This window comes from Zingiber officinale, chromosome 7B, assembly GCF_018446385.1.
Source record: "Zingiber officinale cultivar Zhangliang chromosome 7B, Zo_v1.1, whole genome shotgun sequence".
In the NCBI taxonomy this organism is placed as follows: Eukaryota; Viridiplantae; Streptophyta; class Magnoliopsida; order Zingiberales; family Zingiberaceae; genus Zingiber; species Zingiber officinale.
In genome coordinates, this window is record NC_055999.1 from 21,660,505 (window position 1) to 21,684,730 (window position 24,226).

Consider the following 24,226-nt stretch of genomic DNA (forward strand, 5'->3'; position numbering starts at 1 on the left):
AAAGTCCATGGATATTTCTTCCCACTTTCACTCTGGTATTGGGAGGGGTTGTAGAACTCCTCCTGGTCTCTGGTGCTCTGCTTTAATCCTCTGGCATGTCAGGCAGGTACTGACATATTTTGCAACATCTCTCTTGAGTCTAGACCACCAGAACCTCTGTTTCAAATCTTGGTACATCTTGGTGGAACCAGGATGCATGGAGTACGGTGTACTATGAGCTTCTTCTAGAATCTTCCTTCTCAATTCCTCATCATTGGGGACACAAAGGCGAATCCCCTGATAGAGAATTCCATTGTTTGACACCCGAAACTCTGAATTTTCTTCTTTTTGTATCCCCTGCTTGATCTTCTGGATATCTGGATCTTCACTTTGCTTTCTCTGTATATCCTCAAGCAGGGTTGACTCTAAGGTCAATGCCGAGAGTTGCTCGTAAATAATTTCAACTCCAAAATCTGACAATTCCTTCTGCAGTAGCAGTGCTAATGATGACAAGTGCATCAGAGTTGCATTGGACTTTTGACTTAGTGCATCCGCCACTTTGTTAGCTTTACCTGGGTGGTAGAGGATTTCACAGTCATAATCTTTAACCAACTCTAGCCACCTGCGCTGTCTCATGTTTAAGTCTTTCTGGGTAAAGAAATACTTCAAGCTCTGATGGTCTATGAAGATTCTGCACTGGACTCCATACAAATAATGCTGCCAGAGTTTTAGTGCAAAGACCACAGCTGCCTGCTCAAGATCATGAGTGGGGTAGTTCTTCTCATAATCTTTGAGTTGCCTGGAAGTATAAGCTATAACCTTCCCCTCTTGCGTGAGAACAACTCCGAGGCTCATCTTGGAAGCATCACTGTATATGTCAAAACTCTTGTCACTCTCTGGAACAGTCAGAATGGGAGCACTGATCAGTCTTTTCTTCAATGCTTGGAAACTTTGCTCACATTTGTCTGACCATTCAAACTTCTTGTTCTTCCTAGTTAGGGCTGTTAGTGGAGAGGCTATCTTGGAAAAGTCCTCCACAAACTTTCTGTAATATCCAGCTAAAACAAGGAAGCTTCTGATTTCCTTGGCGTTCTTGGGTCTACACCAGTTGTTAACCGCTTCTATTTTGGCAGGATCCACCTGGATACCTTCTTTAGAAATGATGTGACCTAGAAACGCCACCTGCTCTAACCAGAATTTGGCATAAAGCTGCTTTTGCTGAAGGGTCTGCAGTACTATTCTCAAGTGCGTGTCATGCTCCTCTGGGGTTCTTGAATAGATCATAATATCGTCGATGAACACGATGACAAACTTGTCAAGGTATTCCCTGAACACTCTGTTCATTAAGTCCATGAAGACTACAGGTGCATTAGTCACACCAAAAGACATAACTACAAACTCATAGTGTCCATATCTGGTCCTGAAAGCTATTCTGGATATATCACTTTCTTTCACTTTCAGCTGATGGTATCCAGAGCGCAGGTCTATCTTAGAGAACACTATTGCCCCCTTTAACTGATCAAATAGATCATCTATTCTGGGAAGAGGGTACTTGTTCTTAATTGTCACTTTGTTCAGCGCTCTATAATCTATGCACATCCGCATAGATCCATCCTTCTTCTTAACGAACAACACTGGACTCCCCATGGTGAATGACTAGGGCGAATGAAACCTTTGTCAACTAGCTCCTGGAGTTGTTCTTGTAGCTCTTTCAGCTCTGCTGGAGACATCCGGTACAGAGCTTTTGAAATTGGACCGATGCCAGGAACCAACTCAATTTCAAACTCCACTTCCCGGTTGGGAGGTAGTCCAAGTAGTTCTTCTGGAAATACCTCCGGATACTCACAGACTACTCGAACATCTTCCTGCTTGGGTCCTTTTTGTTCTTCTATATTCACAATGTGTGCAAGAAAACCAGCACACCCTTTAGCTAACATTTGCTGAGCTGTTAGGAAAGAGAGGAATTTTCTGGGTCCTCCTCTTCGACACTCCCATAAACTCAAAGGATGGTTCACCTTCTGGGCTGAAAATCACTTTCCTTCTGCGGCAGTCCACCGAAGCACTGTACTTACTGAGGAAATCCATACCCAGAATAACGTCGAAATCCTGCATCGCAAGGACTACTAAATTAACATATTGCTCTCGGTCTGAAATTTTGACTGGTACAGCCCGAAGCCACTGGTTGGACTCCATGACTTCCCCAGAAGGTAGGGTTGTCAAGAACTTGGAGTTCATGCTCTCTGTAGGCACCTGAAATTCCTTGGCAAAGGGTACTGATACAAAAGAATGGGTCGCCCCAATATCAAATAGTATAGTAGCTACATGCTGAAAAATAACTACTTGACCTGTTACGACCGTGGAGACACTAGCAGCTTTCTCTTTAGTGAGGGAGAATACTCTGGCACTGGTTGAAATTGGTGGGGCCTTCAATCTTCCTTGACTGAGCTGAGGTCCGTCCAGAGTTGCAAGCATGTAGTATAACTGAGGCTTGTTCCCGTATTGCGCTGTCTGTTGCTGAGGTGCTTTGAGCTTGTTAGGACATGCCTTAGCCAGATGCCCTTCTTGACCACACGAATAACATCCAGTCATACCCAAAAGATAGGTTCCTGGATGTACTCTCCCACATTTAGGACGGGGAGGGAACTTGGCCTGCTTGTTTGTTGAACCTCCCTTTTGGTTGCCTCCTGTATTCCATCGTTTCCTTTTGTTATCTTTGCCCTTTCAGTTCTGCTTGCTTGTCTGGGGTTTCTGACTCCCTTCTGTCATGTCCTTTATCTTGACTGGCTTGAGTTGCATTTGTTGAGCCTTGATGCTATTCAGATAGTGCTCAGCGACTAATGTCCTGCTGACCAGCTCTTCACCAGTCTGTGGTCGATGAGTTCCACCACTCACGTTAAGTGCTATTTCTGGCCTCAGCATTCGGAGCATCAATCTGACTCGTTCTTTCTCTGCACTTACTAGCTCTGGGCAAAGACGAGCTAGCCTGTTGAATCTTTTGACTGCTTCTTCTACTGGCAAGTCACCCTGTCTGAATTCTATAAACTCCTCATAATGTTTATTGGTGATCCGTTGACGGAAGAATTCTTCGTAAAACTGTCTCGAAGTCAGCCCAGCTCATCTGATTGACTTCCCTCTTACTCTTCTCTCTCTCCCACCACATACGAGCATCTCCAGATAGGCAGAAAGAGGCAAACTTGACCTTCTCGACTTCTGGCCAGTCAAGAAGCTCCATTGTGCTCTCTAGTGCCTTGAACCAAGCCTGGACATCCCAGGGCTCAGTCGTGCCTGAGAAGCTTTCCGGCTTCAGTTTCAGCCACTTTATCAGATATGCCTCTTGTCTTTTAGGTGTTGTGACAACTTCCAGGGCAACTGGTGGAACTTCAGTCACCACTGGGGTCTCCACATTGATAGTTGGGGGAGTGGGAGGGACTGGCTGCTGATTAGCCATCAGATTGACGATCACTTGTTGCTGCTCGGCTACTTGTCTCTGGAGTTGAGCAACAACTTTAGAGAGATTTGGTTTAGTTGTTCTGGGCTCTTCGTTCTCCTGTTCTTGGTCCTCAGTACAAGCGGTACGGGAACATCCTCTTCTTGACATCTAGTCATGTAGAGAGAGAGAACTTGAAATTGTCTCTATACTCTCTAGACATATATAAAAAAAAACATAGAAAGACAAACAAGAACTTTTATCTAGCTTAAGCAAATATAAGAAAATATTTCTAAGGATTTCTCTATACTACAAATAATAAGGAAAGACATACTAAATAAAAGAATTTAAGTACTTTCTTACTTGAAGACGGCAAGACTGATGCTGATGTGTGTGTGATGCTGGAGAATAGGGACTGCTCTGATACCAACTTGAAACACCCCACCCTCCACTCTACTAGTCTGTGAGGGTGAGACGTTACTAGACTATTAACTTTTCTTAATTAGTGTTGCTCACATGTAAATATTAATACTTAAAACTCTCAAAAACTCAAAGGATACAATAAGTAACAGCTGGAAACATAAATAACTCATCTAATACATTCTACTCAATTATTTGTTCTCAACTAAAACTATATATATTAATCTGAACATGCTAAAACTATATATTAATCTGAACATGCATGCAACATTAATACAACTCAGATAGCGGAACTAATGTGCATAGCAAATAAAAGGAAGAATTCTAAAACTTAAAATATTCAATGAACAAATCCAGCAACGTGAAAGAATAATCCCAACAGTCTAAATACAAAATCTTAACGAATTCTTAAGCAAAATCCCAAGGCTTCCATAGTCCAGACATCAGACATCCATCCACACCTCCTTGTCGTCTTCCTTCACTATAGCTTTTCTTTTCCTTTATCTGCAGTAAGAGGAAATGCAACTATAAGCAGAATGCTTAGTAAGCACTATCTAACTCACAAAACTCGGATATGCATATGAACAGGAAGAAGTCTAAGAAATGAATACTTTAAAAGAAATACTACTCATGCTCATCTAATAGCAAAGGAATCAAACATCCTAAAATGCTAAACATATAAAGTTGCTCAACTAATAGCAAATAACAGTAAGAACAATCTAAACAATATGCTAGCATAAAAGAAAACTAAACTTGCTGATCTTTAAACTTATGTGAAACTTATTTCACTTGTTCAAAACTTATACTTTTATACTTCAAAATAATAATCTCTTGGGCCCAGGTTTAGTATCATTGCGCGCTCCCTAATAGAAACTGAGGTAGCGAGCCACCAGTCCTACGAGTGTAAAGACCTTGGTCTTACCAGGGTCGAGACATCGGAAACGGTCACCTGGATTTGTTTAACGACAACCTCGGAAGTCGGGTACTAACATCTTCAAGTAAAATACTTGTTCTTGTTAATACTTCTAATGAAAGAATGCCTCGTACAAAACTGTAATGCTTAAACAGATTCTAAAACTGCATACAAAGCTTAACAAAAATCTGCATATAAAGCTTAACAAAATCTGCATACAAAGCTTAACAAAAATCTGCATACAAAGCTTAACAAAAATCTGCATACAATGCTTATTTCCTAAAACCGTTCACACTAAAACAAAGCCAGCAAGTAAAGGATAAATCTGCACTGCAATTGGTGGTTCATTTGCTCAAGCTTAGAATTAAAGTGGTTCATGCTCAGAATTAACAAGGTGATCTGTACTGGAATGCTAAACTTCACTATCAACGATTCTAAAACTGCAAGGGGGAAAATCTAGTAACAACAAGGTCTACTGATTATTTCCAAAACTCAGGCCGTTCATATCCAATGCATAGTACAAACAAAACTAAAACCTGCTGAAGCTTAAAATCTATGCAAACTTGTTCAAAGCTTATACCTTTACAGAACCACAGAAATTTTTAAGCATGCCACAGCAGAAATGCAAGGACAAAGCAAATCTTGGATTTACTCTAAAATCCCTAGCAACCATAATTCTTTACAGCATGTTCCGAAAGCTAAAAGAAAACTAAATCCCTAGCAATCCACCATTCTTTACAGCATATTCCGAAAACCAAAAGAAACACTAAATCGAAGCTCGAAACTACCCTTACCGCAGGTGAGTAGCACTTACCGTCGTTCTTAGACTCACAACCGAACAAAAAGGGTTCTAGGGTTTCGGAGAGCTCGAGTTTCCGGCGACTCCTTGCACCTACGCGTTCTCCTCACCGAGAGGATCGTGAGGATGTGAAGAAACCTTCGGATGGGTCCTTGCTGGCCGCCGGAGACGAAGCCCTAGCTCCGGCTTCGTTTCCGCCCGAACAGTGCTGCCGCACGCGAGAGAGGAGATGAGGAAGAGGTTTAGGTCACGACAAAAAAAATAAAACCTTCCTCTCTTAACTTATCCCTTTTAATACCTAGATATTCCTGTTATCTAATACTGCTTAAATTAATTTCGCTATATATTTTATCAGCACGACCCTGCTGGGTTCCTGGTCATCCGAAACAACTTAAGGTTTTGCTTAACCAGAGGTCTCCGGTTCGAATCTCGGCTCAACCTCTTTATTTTTTTTTCCAACTTGTTTCTTTTAGTAAAAATATCAAACGAACTACGAAAATTGCATAAAAATACTCTAAAAATTTCTAAAATTCTCTAGAATATTTCTAAAGCATTTCTAAATATTTTCAAGTACTATTAGGACTCGAAATTAGGAAATTTGGGTTGTTACAATATGGCCGGCCACCTAAGCTTGGGCTCCAAGCTAGGGCCGGCCACCACTTGGTCCATCCAAGGCTTATCTTGGACGACCCTTGCTTTGGCTCCAAGCTTGGCTTGGCTGGCCACCAATGATGGGTAAGAAGGTGGGTATAGGTGGGTATAAGACTTTATAAATAAGAGGCTACGACAGGGACCGAGAGGAGGAATTGGTTTTGGTCTCCCGATGAACTTGAGCTTCCCGTGTTCGCCCTGAACACTCAACTCGAGTTCATCAATAATATCTCATTCAAATAAAGAGTTATTATTGAACTACCGTACCAATCCCATATTACTATATGAGCTCCTTCTTATCATGAGTGTGTTATTCTCCATGTGTTTAAGATATTGAGTGTCCACTAATTAAATGAGTTACTGACAACTCACTTAATTAATATCTAGCTCCAAGAGTAGTACCACTCAACTTCATTGTCATGTCGGACTAAGTCCACCTGTAGGGTTTACATGACAATCCTTATGAGCTCCTCAAGGGGACATCATCAACCTACATTACTAGGACATAGTTTCATTCTATAATCAACAACACACCATATAAATAATATCATTTCCCAACTTATCGGACCTATTGATTTAACGAGCTAAATCACACCCTTTGATAAATTAAAGAAATAAGTATTAAGTATATGTGCTTGTTATTATATCATGATTAAGAGTACACACTTCTATAATAACAGAGGTATTGTTCTTTTATATAGTTAGTATAAAAAGATACTAACTCAAATGGTCCTGCTCAATACACTCAGAGTGTACTAGTGTAATTTTATAGTCAAGACAAACTAATACAAAATTACACTATGACTATTCCAATGGTTTGTTCCTTTCCATCTTAGTCATGAACTACTTTTTATAACTTATAAGGAACTGATAACATGATCTTCTGTGTGTGACACCACACACCATATTATCTACAATATAAATTAATTGAACAACTACGCTTAGCATTTAAATGTAGATATTTGACCAATGTGATTCTTTATTTCAAAATAAATGTTTACAAAAAGCTAGGCTTTTAGTATATACTCTAACAAGATCCTCATCAATCTTCCTGAGAAATACGATCCCATCGTTGCCATTATCGAAGAAATAATGGATCTGTCAACATTCACAGTCCAAGAAGTGATGGCGTCCCTAAAACCGTTTGAGCAAAGATTGTCCAGACACTCCGAAAAGCCAATAGAGAGTGCATTCCAATCAAAGCTCAATACTGGCAACAACGAACGAGAGGATAACTCGAGTTACAACCAGTCAAAAGGTGGAAGAAAAATCAAGAGGACGAGGTGGACGTAACGCAAAAGGAAAAGGAAAAGACAACACATCAAATTACAGCAACTACAATAAGCCAAACCACTCCGAGAAGGACTGTTGGTTCAAAGGTCAATCGAGATGCAACAAATGCAATCGATTTGGTCACCTCGCCAAAGATTGTCAAACTAGGAACACTCTTTAGGCAAGTCAGGCTGAGACAAATCAAATAGCCTGGGAGACATACAGAACGTTCTATGTGTGCCACACAACAATTGACAAGGAGAGTAGAAAATGGTTACTAGACAGTGGATGTAGCAACCATATGACGCCGACCTCAGAAATTTTCTCCGAGCACAACGAAAGCGTCATCGCCCTTGTTCAGTTTGGGAATGGAGAGCAAGAAAAATCAAAAGGACTTGGAAGAATCGCCATCGAGACGAAGGAAAGACCAAGCTACATTAACAATGCCCTCTTTGTGTCGAGCTTGAGTCAAAATTTACTCAGCCTCGGACAATTGGTAGCAAATGGGTACAAACTCTCCTTCGATAACAATGAGTGCATTATCTTTGATAGACAAGATAATTCAAAGGTGTTCACCAAAATCAAGATGGTCAATCGAAGCTTTGCTCTTAACATCAATTATGCCGACCTAAAAGCTCACCGAGCTTCTACCTCGGACTACTCGACCTTAACATTATGGCATCAATGACTCGACCATCTCAACTTCCAAAGCCTCAAGGAGTTGTCTGACAAGAGTATGGTGCAAGGACTTCCTCGCATAGAAGAAAAGCAATATGTATGTGAAGGATGCGCGTTCGGAAAGCAACACTGACTTCCTTTCCCAAAAGGAGTATCATGGAGAGCTAAAGAAAAGCTGGAACTTGTCCACACCGACGTCTATGGACCGATGGACACCCTTTCTCATACTCATAATAGGTATTTTGTTCTTTTCATCGATGATCACACTCGTATGACTTGGGTCTATTTCATGAGACAAAAGTCCGAAGTATTTACGATATTCAAAAAGTTCAAGAGTCTCGTCGAAAAACAGAGTGGATGCTTCATCAAAACCCTACGAAGTGATAGGGGAAAGGAATACACTTCCAAGGAGTTCCACAAGTTTTGTGAAGATGAAGGAGTAGAAAGACAACTAACGGTAAGGTACACCCCTCAACAAAATGGTGTTATCGAGAGGAAAAATCAGACGATCGTTGAAATGGCAAAATCAATGATACACGAGAAAGGTTTACCCAAAACCTTCTGGGTTGAAGCAGTTTACACTGTCGTTTACCTATCCAATCGATGTCCAACCACGGCCATACCCAACAAGACTCCGTTTGAAGCATGGAGTGGTAGAAAACCATCAGTGAACCATCTCAAGGTATTCAGAAGCATATGCTACTCTCAAATTCCAAAAGTGAAACAAAGTAAACTTGATGAATCTAGCGAAAGATGTATTTTTATCAGCTACAGCACCATGAGCAAAGGCTATAGACTGTTTAGCCTAAAAGAAAGTCAAGTTATCATCAGCCGAGATGTTCAAGTTGATGAAAATGCTTCATGGAATTAGGAAGAAAACAAAGTCAAGACGAAAGACGTTCTGATCAGCACTGACAAAGAAGACAACGATGAGCCTATTTCATCAATGACAAGCACATCAGATCCAAACTCAACTCAACTCAATGAAGAGATCCGCAACTCAACTGATCCGACTTCATCAAAATCCTCATCCCCGAGCTCAACTCCAAAAAGGTATAGATCGAGAGACAATATATATGCTACGTGCAATTATTGTTCAGTTGAGCCCAAAAATTTTGATGAAGCAATCAAAGAAGAATCATGGTGGAAAGCAATAGAGGAGGAAATCCATGTGATCGCGAAGAATCAGACATGGTAGCTCGTTGATAAACCAACAAACAAAGAAGTCATAGGTGTCAAATGGATCTACAAAGTCAAGTGTAACCCAGACGGATCCATTCAAAGGAACAAAGCCAGGTTCATTGCGAAAGGCTATTCTCAGCAGCCTGGAATTGACTATGAGGAGACATTTGCCCCAGTAGCTCGGCTAGACACAATCTGAACCATAATTGCATTCGCTGCTAGCAAAGGATGGAAGCTTTATCAACTCGATGTCAAGTCAGCATTCCTCAATGGCGAACTGAAAGAGAAAGTGTATGTAGATCAACCTTAGGGCTTCATCCTCAAAGGAAAAGAAGAGAAGGTCTACAAACTCAAGAAAGCGCTATACGGACTTAAACAAGCTCCTCGCGCTTGGTACAGTGAGATCGACAACTACTTCAACAAAACAGGATTCAAGAAGAGCAAGAGTGAAGCAACCTTGTATGTCAAACATCAAGGTATCAATGTTCTTATAGTCACTCTGTATGTTGATGATCTGATTTTTACTGGAAACAACAAAAAGATGATCGAAGAGTTCAAAGACGACATGACTCAAAAGTACGAAATGAGCGATATGGGTCTACTTTGACATTTCTTAGGCATGGAGATCTACCAAGAAGAAGAGACAGCCTTTATTTTCCAAAAGATGTATGGAGAAGCGATTTTGAAGAAATTCAACATGTTGGGATGCAATCCTGTCGCTACACCACTCATTATGAGGGAGAAATTGAAGAAAGAAGATGGAGGAGAAGCAGCGGATGTCACTCGTTACTGTAGCCTCATCGATAATTTACTATACCTCACAACAACCCGACCTGATCTCATGTATGCTGCAAGCATGCTCTCAAGATTTATGCAGAGCTCGAGCCATTTCCACCTCGGTGCAGCAAAGCGTGTCTTGCGCTATGTCCAAGGAACAACCAACCTTGGTCAAAGTTTTTAGAAAAATCACACACTTAACCTCGTCGGCTACTGTGACAGTGGTCTCGGTGGATCCTTAGACGACATGAAAAGCACCTCGAGATACTGTTTCTCTTTTGGTTCAACAATGATCTCATGGTTATCCAAGAAACAACAAAGTGTTGCACAATCATCGGTCGAAGCCGAGTATGTCTCAGCATCACTATCCACTTCACAAACAATATGGCTTCGAAGAATTTTAGCCGACCTTGGTCATCATCAGGATGAAGGAACCGTGTTGTACTGCGACAACAAGTCTACAATTGTTATGGCTAAGAACCCAGTTCAACACAGCCGAACTCGACATATAACACTCAAACATCGTTTTATCCGACAAGCAATAGAGACAAAGAAATTCAACTTGAGTTCTGCCGATCTGAAGAACAATTGTCTGACATCCTCACAAAAGCACTTCCTAGAGAAAGGTTTCAACAGCTCTGAGCTAAACTTGGAGTCTGACAACACATTAAGGGGGAGTGTTAAAATTAATGTGTTGTAACCAGCACCATCTTTATTAGGCATTATGAGAGAATTGCAACCATCACATTAAAGTCATTATCTTTATGGTTGTTGCACATCAAGAATGAGTGAAACGAAGAGTCCTCATTATGAGAGACTTTTGGTCTTCCCATTCAGTTTCTTTCAAAACTATATATATGCTTTGTAAGGCTAAGTTGATTGAACGATTCAATAAGAAAGAAAAGGGATCATTTCTCTCAACAAAGTCTATTCAACAGACAGATCCTTGATTCCATCAAAGCCAATGACTACGACTGTTGAAAATAAAAAAAATTGATTACGTTAAGAAAGTCGAAGAGTCACCTAAGAATGTCCAAGAGCCAGGAAGTCCAAGAGTCGCATGAGGAAATCCAAGAGTCGCCCAGAAGTCTTTTATCCTTTTATAAATAGTGTAGTTGTATGAAAAGAAAATATATAGACAAAGCGAGTGCTCACCAGCGTTTCCAACAAACTGGTATCAGAGCCGAGGATGTCTTTAAGCTTCCAGTATCCACGTCTTACGAAGGACAACTATGATAGTTGGTCTATCCGAGTAAAGGTGATACTCAGTTCCCAAGGTGCATGGGAAATCATCAGCAATGGGTTTGTCGAACCTGACGAGGATGCCAAGTTGACCCTGATTCAAAAGTTTGAGAAGAACAAAAAGGACCAACATGCTCTATCTATCATCCACCAATGTTTGGAAGATGCGGTTTTTAAGAAAGTAGCAAATGACTCAACTTCAAAGGAGGCATGGGGAATTCTAGAAAATTCTCACAAAGGAGTTGATAAGGTAAAGAAGGTGCGACTTCAGATTTTACGGGGAGAATTCTAAGCTCTTCGTCAAGAAGTGTTGGAGTCTATTTAGACTATTTCACGCGGGTCTTGTCCATCGTCAACCAGATGAAGAGAAACGGTGAAAGTATAGAAGACGTTCACGTGATCGAGAAAATTTTACGTTCTCTACATCAAAGATTTGATCATGTTGTGGTTGCAATCGAGGAAAACAAAGATTTGGAGAATCTGTCCATTGATGAATTAAATGGATCGCTATGGGTGCACGAGGAGCGAATGAACAAGAAAGAGCCATTAAAGCAAGTCTTTCTAGTCAAGCATTCGTCCGCTGAAAGGGGAAGTGTAGTTTCACGAGGCCACGTCGCGGTCAAGGTCATGGTTATTCTCATGGTGGTAGTCGAGGTCATGGCAGAAATGAAGAAGATGAGAGATTAAATGATGAAAAGCCATGAGGAAATCCAAGAGGTCGTGGTAGAGAAAGAGAAAGAGGACGAGGATGAGGACGAGGAAGTGACAGATACAACTCACGTGTTGAGTGCTACAATTGTCACAAAATGGGTCACTATGCCCGTAACTGCTGGTACACCGAGGATGCAAAAGAAGAAGTCAATCTGGTCAAGGAGAAAAAAGTGGAAGAGTCAACGTTGCTGTTAGCACTCAACCAAAAATATGTTGGAGGAGGAAGCCAATGGTATCTAGACAACGGTGCGAGTAACCACATGTGTGGCAACAAGTCAAAATTTGTTGAACTTGAGGAAAAGGCAACCGAGAATGTCACGTTTGGTGATGCTTAGAAAATCCAGATTGAAGGCAAAGGTATCATTTTGATTCGGTTGAAGGATGGTACTCACAGGTTTATTTCCGATGTGTATTATGTCCCTAGATTAAAGAGTAATATTTTGAGTTTGGGGCAACTCATGGAAAGGGGCTACTAGATTTTAATGAAGGATCGTAATCTTTGGCTACGAGACGGGAGCGCTAGCCTAATTGCGAAGGTGACGATGTCGAAGAATAAGATGTTTTAGATTCCTATTCAAATCGAAGAGCCGAATTACTTGCAAGTGTCTATAAAGGATCCAGCGTGGTGTTGGCACATGAGGATGGGACATTTCAATTTTGGTGGTATGAAAATGATGTTCGAAAAAAAGATGGTAAAGGGGATGCCTTTGATCAATCATCCAGATCAACTTTGTGAAGCGTGTCTTATAGGCAAATACACAAGAAGAAGGTTTCCGAAGGAAGCAACATCAAAAGAGACGAAGCCGCTTGAATTAATTCATGCCGATGTTTGTGGACCGATCAAGCAGTCATCTTATGGTAAAAGTAATTATTTCTTACTTTTCATCGACGATTTTAACCGGAAGACTTGAGTTTATTTCTTGAAAGAAAAATCTGAGAGTTTTAATGCTTTCAAGAACTTTAAGGCTTTGGTGGAAAGAGAGAGTGGCTATATAATTCGGGCATTGAGAACTGATAGAGCGGGAGAGTTTACTTCTGGTGTTTTTAACCATTTTTGTGAAGAAAATGGCATTAGGCGCTTCCTCACAATTCCAAGATCATCGCAACAAAATGGAGTGGCTAAAAGAAAGAACCGGCCCATCCTCAACATGGCGCGAAGCATCATGAAAAATAAGAAGATGCCAAAGGAATTTTGGGCGGAAGCAGTGGCTTGTGTGGTGTATCTCCTCAATCGTTGTTCGACCAAAAGAGTGACAGACCAGACACCAATTAAATTTTGGAGCAGAAAGAAGCCAGATGTATCTCACTTAAGGATTTTTGGGAGTATTGCTTACAAGTATGTGCCGGAGCAAGAGAGAACAAAACTTGATGATAGAAGCAAGAAGTTGGTGTTCATCGGCTATGACAGAAAATCGAAGGGGTACAAGCTCTACAATCCTATCAATGGGGAGATTGTTGTGAGTCATGATGTGGAGTTTGATGAAGATGCTTCTTGGAATTGGGAAGTACATGAAGATTCCATCGACAAATTCTTCCCATTCTTCGATGAGGACAATCAAGGAGAAGAAACATGTCAGCCCGTAGTTCCTACGACGACACCAAACACACCTTCTAGTACATCTTCATCAAGTGAAAGCTCTAATGAAGGATCACGAAGGATGAGAACTATCTAAGATCTTTAAGAGAATACGGAGGTAATCGATGATGTCTCTATGTTCTGTCTATTGGTCGAAACAACGCCTTTGAGTTTTGAAGAAGCTAGTAAGGAGGAGAAATGGAGACAAGCCATGGATGAAGAGATTTGAGCCATTGAAAGAAACGACACCTGGGAACTCACTTCTCTTCCAGCGGGTCAAAAGTCGATTGGTGTCAAGTGGATATTCAAAGAGAAAAAGAATGCCAAAGGTGTGATGGAAAAATATAAAGCGAGATTAGTAGTCAAGGGGTATGTACTGTTGGGATTTTCGGGCCGCGAAAACCGCTTTTCGCATCGCGGAAACCCCGAATCTCCCTAGCCAACAGATCCGTATGAAGAATAAAATTCGAAAAACTTACGAGTACGAGTTTCAAACTCTAGATCTACAGTAGATAAGAGTATTACCCTTGTAGCGAAGCCCTTCGCATTCCCGCTCATCCAAACGGTGCCAGATCTCGAAGTTGTCAACGTAGACAACTCTCTATACGTATCCACACGAACACGTAGATGGAAAAATCACACAAAAAGGTGTGCTAGCACCTTTTGATGATTCGGCCAAGTTGAGGGGGAGAGGGAGAGGGAGAGCTAGAGGAAGGAGATGAAGTGAATTGCCTTGAATGAAAAATTCATTTCTATTTCTCACAATAGTGGCCGACCACTTTCAAAAAGTGTAACCCCCATTTTCACATTAAGTGCAATTAATGTGGAGCCATTAAAGTGAAGAATTGTAACCTCCATGAGGTGGCATCTCAATTAATTAACCATGATGATGTGGAGCATCATCATTAGTCCACATCTTGCCAACTCACTAATGATGTGGCAAAAAGTCAAGTCAAACTTGACTTTTCCTCTTCCTCTCAAGTCAAGTCAAATTTGACTTAATCTCTCTCATGGTTGATCTAATTCAACCATTTAATTCAAGCCAATTTAATATAATGAATCTAATTCATTTAATTAAATTGATTCAATGAGTCATAATCTAAATTAGACTCATTGAACACATGAATCAACTTGAGTCCAACTCAATTAGCCCAATTAGGATTACTCTTAATCTAATTTGATTCATCAAATGAATCTAATCCTCTTGGTTCATCATATGAACCTAATCTCCATCTAATTGTCCTTAGTGTGTGACCCTATAGGTTCTTGTAATGCTGGCAATGCCCCTAAACCCATTTAGGAGTATAAGTAATGAGCGGTATCTAGCAACACATCATTACTACCCAAGTTACAAGAATGTTGAGATCCAACATCACCTTATGACTACTAATTGTGACTCCTCACAATATATGACAAGTGTCCTTCTATCCTAGACATCTAGATTGATCAATGTGAGGCATAGATCGTGTCATCCTCTGATCAATCTAAATCCTGAACTCCAAGTAGACTCACTAAATCAAATGAGCTCAATATCTCATATTGACTCATTTGGGCATGGCCATGCACTTCGTGGTCTCACTCTATCAAGAATATCGATGTCTCTCCCATTATATAGGAGGGATAGATCTCATCTACATCACTCACATCCCTCCGCATAATTTGTTACATACCTAGTAATCGCCTTTATAGTCCACCCAGTTACGGGTGACGTTTGACGAAACCAAAGTACATAACTCCTTATGTAGGGAACCATGGTGACTTCAGGTCTAAGGACTAGTAGTCATACTAATAGCCACATGAGAAAGTATATGACACTCATATAACGATCCATGATACTTTCTCATGGCAGGTCATTCAGTATACATTCTCTAATGTATACCCATGTGTCAACTTGATATCTCTATATCCATGACTTGTGAGATCAAGTCATCGAGTTGACCTACATGCTAGTCTTATTGCATTAACATTGTCTCTGAATGTTAATACTCAACTAGGAATGATTAAAAGTAGTGTTCCCTATATCATCTCACTATCGATTCAACCAATCGATTAATATAGGTAAGAACCTTCTACTCAAGGACGTTATTATACTTAGTTTATTTGGCACCAATACAAGTAAGTATAATAACCAAAAACTAAATGCCTTTATTTATATAGAATATGATACAACAAGTCCATAATACAATCATCAAATGATTGGCTCTAGGGCTCTAGCTGACAATCTCCCACTAGCACTAGTGCCAATCAGTGTAGGCTCTAAGCCCCAATGACCTAGTGTGACCATCATGCTTCCTCTGTACCAAAGCCTTGGTCAAGGGATCTGCGATGTTAGCCTCTGTGGGTACTCTGCAAATCTTCACATCTCCTCTCTCGATAATCTCTCGAATGAGATGGAAGCGCCGTAGTATGTGTTTGGTCCGCTGGTGTGAGCGAGGTTCCTTCGCTTGTGCTATAGCTCCATTGTTGTCACAATAGAGCTCAATGGGGTCAGCGATACTGGGAACCACCCCAAGTTCAATGATGAACTTGCGGATCCAACGCCTTCCTTTGCCTCGATGCGAATGTACTCGACCTCAGAATCGCCATCGTGTCCCTTGAACTCTTCCACTCACACACCACCATTAATGCAAAATACGAACCCGACTATGATCGATAATCATCACGGTCTGGAAGCTAGCATCACTGTAACCCTTTACAGCTAGCTCATCATTGCCTCCATATATCAAGAAATATTCTTTAGTCCTTCTTAAGTACTTAAGAATATTCTTGACCGCTATCCAGTGACTTTCACCTGGATCTGACTGGTATCTGCTCGTCATGCTCAAAGCATACGAGACATCAGGTCGAGTACATAGCATGGCGTACATGATAGATCCTATGGCTGAAGCATAAGGGATCTGATCCATGCGGTCTCTCTCCTCTCTAGAAGAGGGACCTTGAGTCTTCGAAAGACTCACGCCATGTGACATCGGCAGAAATCCCTTCTTGGAGTTCTGCATGGCAAACCGAAGGAGTACCTTGTCAATATATGTACTCTGACTTAGGCCAAGCAATCTCTTAGATCTATCTCTATAGATCTGTATCCCTAGAATGCGGGATGCTTCACCTAAGTCCTTCATTGAGAAACATGTCCCTAGCCAAGTCTTGACAGACTGTAGCAAAGGGATGTCTTTCCCAATGAGTAGTATGTCATCCACATACAATATGAGGAAGACAACTATGTCCCCTACAACCTTCTTGTAGACACAAGGTTCATCTTCATTCTTGATGAAGCCAAACTGTTTGATTGCATCATCGAATCGAAGATTCCAGCTCCGAGAAGCTTGCTTTAGTCCATAAATGGACCTATGCAGCTTGCATACTCTGCTAGTATGCTTTAGATCTACAAAACCCTCAGGTTGTGTCATGTACACATCCTCGAGTAGGTTTCCATTCAGAAACGTGGTTTTGACATCCATCTGCCAGATCTCGTAATCATGGTAAGCTGCAATAGCAAGCATGATCCGAATGGACTTAAACATCACTACTAGAGAAAAGGTTTCATCATAGTTAATACCATGAATCTGCTTGAAACCTTTAGCTACCAAGTGACCCTTATAGATAAGTCCATCCATGTCAGTATTTCTCTTAAAGACCCACTTACACCCTATGAGTTTTACCCCTTCAGGTGGATCAACCAAAATCCATACTTGGTTGGTGTACATGGATTCCATTTCAGATCTCATGGCCTCTAGCCATTTCTTGGAATCTGGTCTCATCACAACTTCCTGATAGGTGATAGGCTCATCCTCTATGAGCACAACGTCATCATGGTCAGACAAGAGAAATGAGTATCTCTCAGGCTGACGACGTACCCTATCAGACCTGCGAAGAGGTAGGTCTACTTGAACTGGTTGTTGTTCCTCAACTCTTTGTGGAACAACATCATCCACAACACTTTGTGGTTCCAGTTCAACTTCCATCGAGTCTTCAGTGCTAGGATCCGCATCTTGAACTTCTTCAAGATTGAATGTACTCTCACTAGTCTTTCTAGAAACAAAGTCCCTTTCTAGAAAGACTCCAGTCTTTGCCACAACTATCTTGTGCTGACTGGGAATGTAGAAGTAATATCCCTTAGTTTCCTTGGGATATCCTATAAAGTAGCACTTGTCAGATTTGGGTCCTAATTTATCTGAGACTTGACGTCTAACGTAAGCCTCACAACCCCAAATCCTCATGAAAGACACCTGGGCATCTCTCCCAGTCCATATCCTATATGGTGTCTTTATCAAGACCTTAGATGGAACTCGGTTGAGTATAAAAGCTGCCGTGTCTAGAGCATAGCCCCAAAGGAATGTCAGAAGATCTGTGTGACTCATCATAGACCGTACCATATCTAATAAGGTACGATTCCTCCTTTCAGATACACCATTCCACTGTAGTGTTCCAGGAGGAGTGAGTTGGGATAGGATCCTACACTCAGCTAGATCGTCACGAAACTCATGGCTAAGGTATTCTCCACCTCGATCTGATCGAAGTATCTTAATACTCTTGCCAAGCTAGTTCTATACTTCATTCTTGAATTCTTTGAACTTTTCAAAGGATTCAGACTTATGTGTCATCAAGTACACATAACCATATCTACTGAAGTCATCAGTAAATGTGATGAAGTACCTATAACCGCCTCTAGCAGCGACATTGAAAGGGCCACATACATCACTATGTATAAGTCCTAACAAATCAGTCGCTCTTTCGTTGTGCCCACTAAAAGGAGTCTTGGTCATCTTTCCTAGTAGGCATGACTCACACATCTCATAAGATTCAAAATCAAATGAGTCCAGCAAACCATCCTTATGGAGCTGGGATAAGCGTTTGTCATTTATATGACCTAAGCGATAGTGCCAGAGATAGGTTTGGTTCAGGTCATTTGACTTGAACCTCTTGGTATTTATGTTATAGATAGGGCTTTCAAGGTCTAGAATATAGAGTCCGTTTATCAGAGGTGCACTACAATAGAACATATCGTCTAAATAGACGGAACAACATTTGTTCTTTATTGTAAACGAGAAACCTTTCTTGTCCAAACAATAAACTGATATAATGTTCTTAGTTAATGCAGGCACATAACAACAATCGACTAACTCTAGTACAAGCCCAGAGGGCAGAGATAGAAAGTAAGTCCCTACAGCAACAGCAGCAACCCGTGCTCCATTGCCTACTCGTAGGTCCACCTCGCCCTTTGTCAATGCCCTACTATTTCTCAGCGCTTGCACATCAGTACAAATGTGAGAAGCACATCCAGTATCTAATACCCATGATGTAGAAATAGATAGATTGACTTCTATAACATATATACCTGAAGTGGAAGTCTCACTTCGCTTCTTCTTAAGATCCTCCAAGTATACCTTGCAGTTCCTCTTCTAGTGCCCGGTCTGACCGCAGTGGAAGCAGGTAGCATCCTGGCTTCAGTGCCTTCCCTTTGCCCTTGGCTTGGGACTTTCCCTTGCCTTTGGGCTTGCCCTTGCCCTTATGTTTCTGAACCATCAGAACAGTGTTGGGTTTAGCCTTCTTAAGGTTCAGCTCAGCAGTTCTCAACATGCTAAGCAGCTAAGGCAGTGGCTTGTCAATCTCATTCATGTTGTAGTTTAGAACGAACTAACTATAGCTATCCGGCAAGGATTGCAAGATCAGGTCAGTGGCCAGCTCTTGGCCAAGTGGGAACCCCAACCTTTGTAGGTTCTCTATGTACCCAATCATTTTGAGTACATATGGGCCTACAGGAGCCCCGTCTGACATCTTGCACTGAAACAGTGCCCTTGAGATCTCAAATCTCTCATGCCTCGCTTGACCTTGATACAGTTGATGAAGATGTTCAACCATATCGTAAGCGCTCATTAACTCGTGTTGCTTCTGAAGCTCAGAGTTCATGGTCGCGAGCATTAGACAAGACACATCTAATGCGTTATCTTGATGCTTCTTGAAAGCATCTCGGTCAGCTCGCGGGGCAGTGGTAGGAGGAGCCTCCAGAATGGGCTGCTCCAGAACGTATAGTTTACGTTCTTGGGTGAGAACTATTCTCAAGTACCTGTACCAGTCCAGGAAATTTGCTCCGTTGAGCTTGTCCTTCTCAAGAACAGATCGCAGGGAGAAAGTGTTCGTATTTGACGTCATGGTTATCTACAACATAAAAATATAGAAAATAAATATCATATTCTTTAAATCATTTAATTAGGCCTTTAATTAAATGATGCTCCCACTGAATTCTATAATTCATGTGGGACAAGATCCATATCATACTAACCCTTGAGTTAGCTTTGGCTAATACGCCCAAGACTTAGTATGATCGGTAGGTAACTAATTACCAATTACATCTCTATGCAACTCTTGTTTATAGGATCAAAAATCCGCATTTATATTAAAACTCGAGTTAGCTTTGGCTAATACACCCAAGAGTTAATATAAACGTGATTTTGACCTATCTACCAACCATTGGATAATGCCTATAGTTAAACTCAATCCAATTGAGTTAACTAGTTACTCAATCTAATTGAGTTGTACTCACCCATGCGTTGATAGGCGGGACCAAGATTGTCCCTCCGTACCCTACCAAGATAGTATGTGTTGCTCTGCTTTGGCAGATTCACCAACAACATGCGATCGAGGTAGTGGTAGGTGTCACGGCATGGTAGGCATTACGAGTTGTCGCAATTTAGATCTAATCTAAACGATGATGCGTATCATATACTCGATAGATCTAATCTAATCGAAGGGTGCTTCATGTGTACGACTTAGATCTAATCTAATCGTTATGCACTAATTAATTACTTAATTAACTAGCATGCATCACATACACACAAAAGCAATTAATTAAATAATTTTGTGATTATGTCATGGCCCTACTACGATCTTCTCAAGCCAATGAGAAGATCGGATGGTCAACCTAAGGTCAACAGTGTAACGCCCCACCCCTTCTGCTAAGGAGACGGGGGTTACTTACACATACATATACATACTTACTTACTACAGCGGAAGTCTTATTTATAAAACTTAGAAACATTTCTTTTTTTTTTCCTATATGAATCAACGTGACTAATCACCTGGATATATAGAAATCACATAGCATACTTAACATGATTTGTAAGTCATAATGCCCAAACACAAAATTAAATGTCATGGAGTCATAAAGCAGTAACATAACTAGGCATGGTTCTTATTAAACAAAAAGCAGGTCTTTCTCCTTTAGCCAGGACACTACCACACACATCCTTCCAGCCCCTCCTGCTGCTCCCCTAGTTCATCCATACCTTGCCTTTATCTGTAGTACAAGAAAGTAAGCTGTGAGCACTCATGGCTCAGTAAGTTCCTTTCCTACTCACAAAAATCGTATGACATATATCAAAATCACAAGACATAACACATGAAGGCAATTCATTATATCATGCAGCATATCATAGCATATCATAACATAAGCGTAAAGTAGCATGACATAACATAACAAAATCATCAATTTCACCCTGACATATCATAACATCATCATAAATATCATGGCATAATCATAAGGTATATGCAAGGTAAATTCCTAACCATGTATCATGAAAACATATGCAATATGTCCTTTGAAAACTTATAATATACATACTTAAACATAATCTTAACATGATTAGGGCACTGGCTTGTACCACATACATAAATGCGCGCGTCCTATGTAGGTCCAAGGTAGCAAGTCTTGAACCCTACAAGGCATACATACTAGGCCCGTTTCTTAGTCCATCGACCTAGGGGCACTTAGGAGCTCATCCCTAATGAGGCCCGTTTCTTAGTCCATCGACCCGGGGCGCTTATGGAGCCCACCCTTGGTACAAGCCATACATAAAGTAAAATAGCATGTTCTTACATATCATGGTTCTTATCTCTTCTTGCACATCGTGTCACTTATCATATCATACCATATAGACTTTTGGGCACACAGCTCATCATAATGGTATGTAAAGATTTGGGCACACAGCACATCATATATTTTATGCATAAATTAGGCACACAGCACATCATATATTTCATGCATAAATTGGGCACACAGCACATCATATATTTCATGCATAAATTTGCACATAGCTTCATCATAAATAATACACACCATAGCATAAGAGTTTCCATCATGTATAGATCATAAGTGTGCATAATTAAACACAGAAGCATGAAAATCTTACAATCATGGCATATAAGATACATGGAAAACATAATTCGATCTCTAACCCTAATATCTCTTTGTGGCCGAACCATATAGGTTAGGGTTTATGGTGAAAACTTCATCCCAACATGTGAACCCTAAGCAAGCATCACTTCTTATACCATAAGAACTATCATGAGCAAGTTTAGGTAGAGTTCTAGGTTACTTAGACTTACAACTTATCATGGCCGAACCTTATCAAGCATGCATTGGGTTAAAGACTATCATTCAAGCTTGTGAACCCTAAACAACTTTCATAGCAAACATTTCAAGAAGTAATATGAGCATGGTTGAGTTAGGTTCTAAGTTTCCTAAGTCCTTCATCATGTATTGGCCGAAACTTGTAGGGTTTGAAATTAGGGTTCAAGTGCCCTAAAAACATGAGAACCTTAAACAACCTTCATAGCAAATATATCAAGGAATAACATGAGCATAGTTGAGCTAGGTTCTAAGTTCCCTAAGCCCTAGATCTTGATGTGGCCGAAACATGTAGGGTTTAGAATTAGGGTTCAAGTGCCCTAAAAACATGAGAATCTTAAATAACTTTCATAGCAAAAATATCAAGAAATAACATGAGCATAGTTGAGTTAGGTTCTAGGTTCCCTAAGTCCTTCATCATGACATGGCCGAATACTATAGGACTAAAAATTTAGGTTCAAGAGTCCTAAAAGCATGGAAACCTTAAACAACTTTCATAGCATATATATCAAGGAATAACATGAGCATAGTTGGGTTAGGTTCTAAGTTCCCTAAGCCCTAGGTCTTGATGTGGCCGAAACATGTAGGGTTTAAAATTAGGGTTCAAGTGCCCTAAAAACATGGGAACCTTAAACAACTTTCATAGCAAAAATATTAAGGAATAACATGAGCATAATTGAGTTAGGTTCTAGGTTTCCTAAGTTATACATCATGTAATGGCCGAATACTATAGGACTAAAAATTTAGGTTCAAGTGTCCTAAAAGCATGGAAATCTTAAACAACTTTCGTAGCATATATATCAAGGAGTAACATGAGCATAGTTGAGTTAGGTTCTAAGTTCCCTAAGTCCTAAATCATGAAGTGGCCGAATGATATAGAGCATGAATTTAATTTCCTTACAACAATAAACATGAGCCCCCTAGATTAGCTACATGTCATTTCATCAAGGAGATCATGAGCATCTTAGATTTTGCTTTAAATTCTCCTAGGCTTTTTAAAAAAAATCCAACATAACCGAACCTTCATGGACATGAATAGAGTTTAACTAAACATATAATCATGGCATATCATAATAGTTTCATGACTTATCTTAAGGAGATCTTGGCATATTTAGTTTTAACTTAAAGCTCTCCTAGGCCCTTAGTTTTTACCATGGCCGAATACTCATGGATCTAGGTTTTACCAAACATTTTTAACATAGATAAATCCTTACCATAAAATACATGCTACAAGAGAAATATTCAAACATATTAAATCTAGATCCTTTCATTCTCTATATCCTTCCTTTGATCTTATCTTGGTTAGAATTCCTTCATGATGTTTTCTTAGCTTTCTCTTTCTTTTTTTATATGCAACCGAATCTTCATAGCAAAATAAGAGCTATTGTACCACAGGTGAGGGGAACTTACATCCTTTCGCTTGTGGTTTTCCTTAGAGAAAAAAGGTGTTCTAGTGATAAGGAAGGTGGAAGCTTCTTCTTCTTGTATCTTCTCTTGTTTCCTTTGCTTGTAAGGGCTAGAACTTGAAGTTTCCTTCTCGGTAATTAGCTTTCTTGGAGAATAACTTAACTTAGAAATTGGTATGAGGAGGGGAAAGGAGTTTCTTGGTTCGGTGAGAATGGAGAAGGAAGAAGGAGGAAGAAGAAAATGAATTAAATCCCTTTGTTTTCTTCTCTAACCCTATTTATCCCTTGCCAATGAGACATGCCCCCATTCTTTCCCCCAACTCCTCTTTTCTCTCACTCCATTAATTCCCACGAAAATAGAAAGGGGAAGGGAAGTAGTCAATCCTTCTTTCGCTTGCTCCCTTTTCTTAACCAAGAGGGAAAAGAAGGTAAGCAACTTGGTTTTCTCTTGCTCTTTTGCTTAGTTTTATTTTCTCCTTTAACTAAATTTTTCATTCCTTTCATTCCAATTATTTCTTCTTATCCTAATGGTTATCATTCATAAATCTATCTCCATCATTTGTGGGAGGTTCAAGGTTCAATCCTTGACCTCACCTCTTCTTATTCTATATTTCTTCTTTTTGTTTTTATTTTCCTTTTTCTCTTATTCTTTTCATTTCTATGCTCTAAGGAAAAATAATATTCATACACCTATCTTATAATTTCGTGGGTGTTACAAACAGCTTCTCAAGCGCCTTCCTTTTGACCACCTTGTGTTGCTTGCGCCTTCCTCGTAACTCCGTCTTGAGT

General features: G+C 40.4%; 1 pseudogene; it reads left to right on the top strand.

Moving 5' to 3' along the window:
- The window catches only part of LOC122005510, a 77,854-nt pseudogene that overhangs the window by 37,402 nt on the left and 16,226 nt on the right, over positions 1–24,226 (top strand).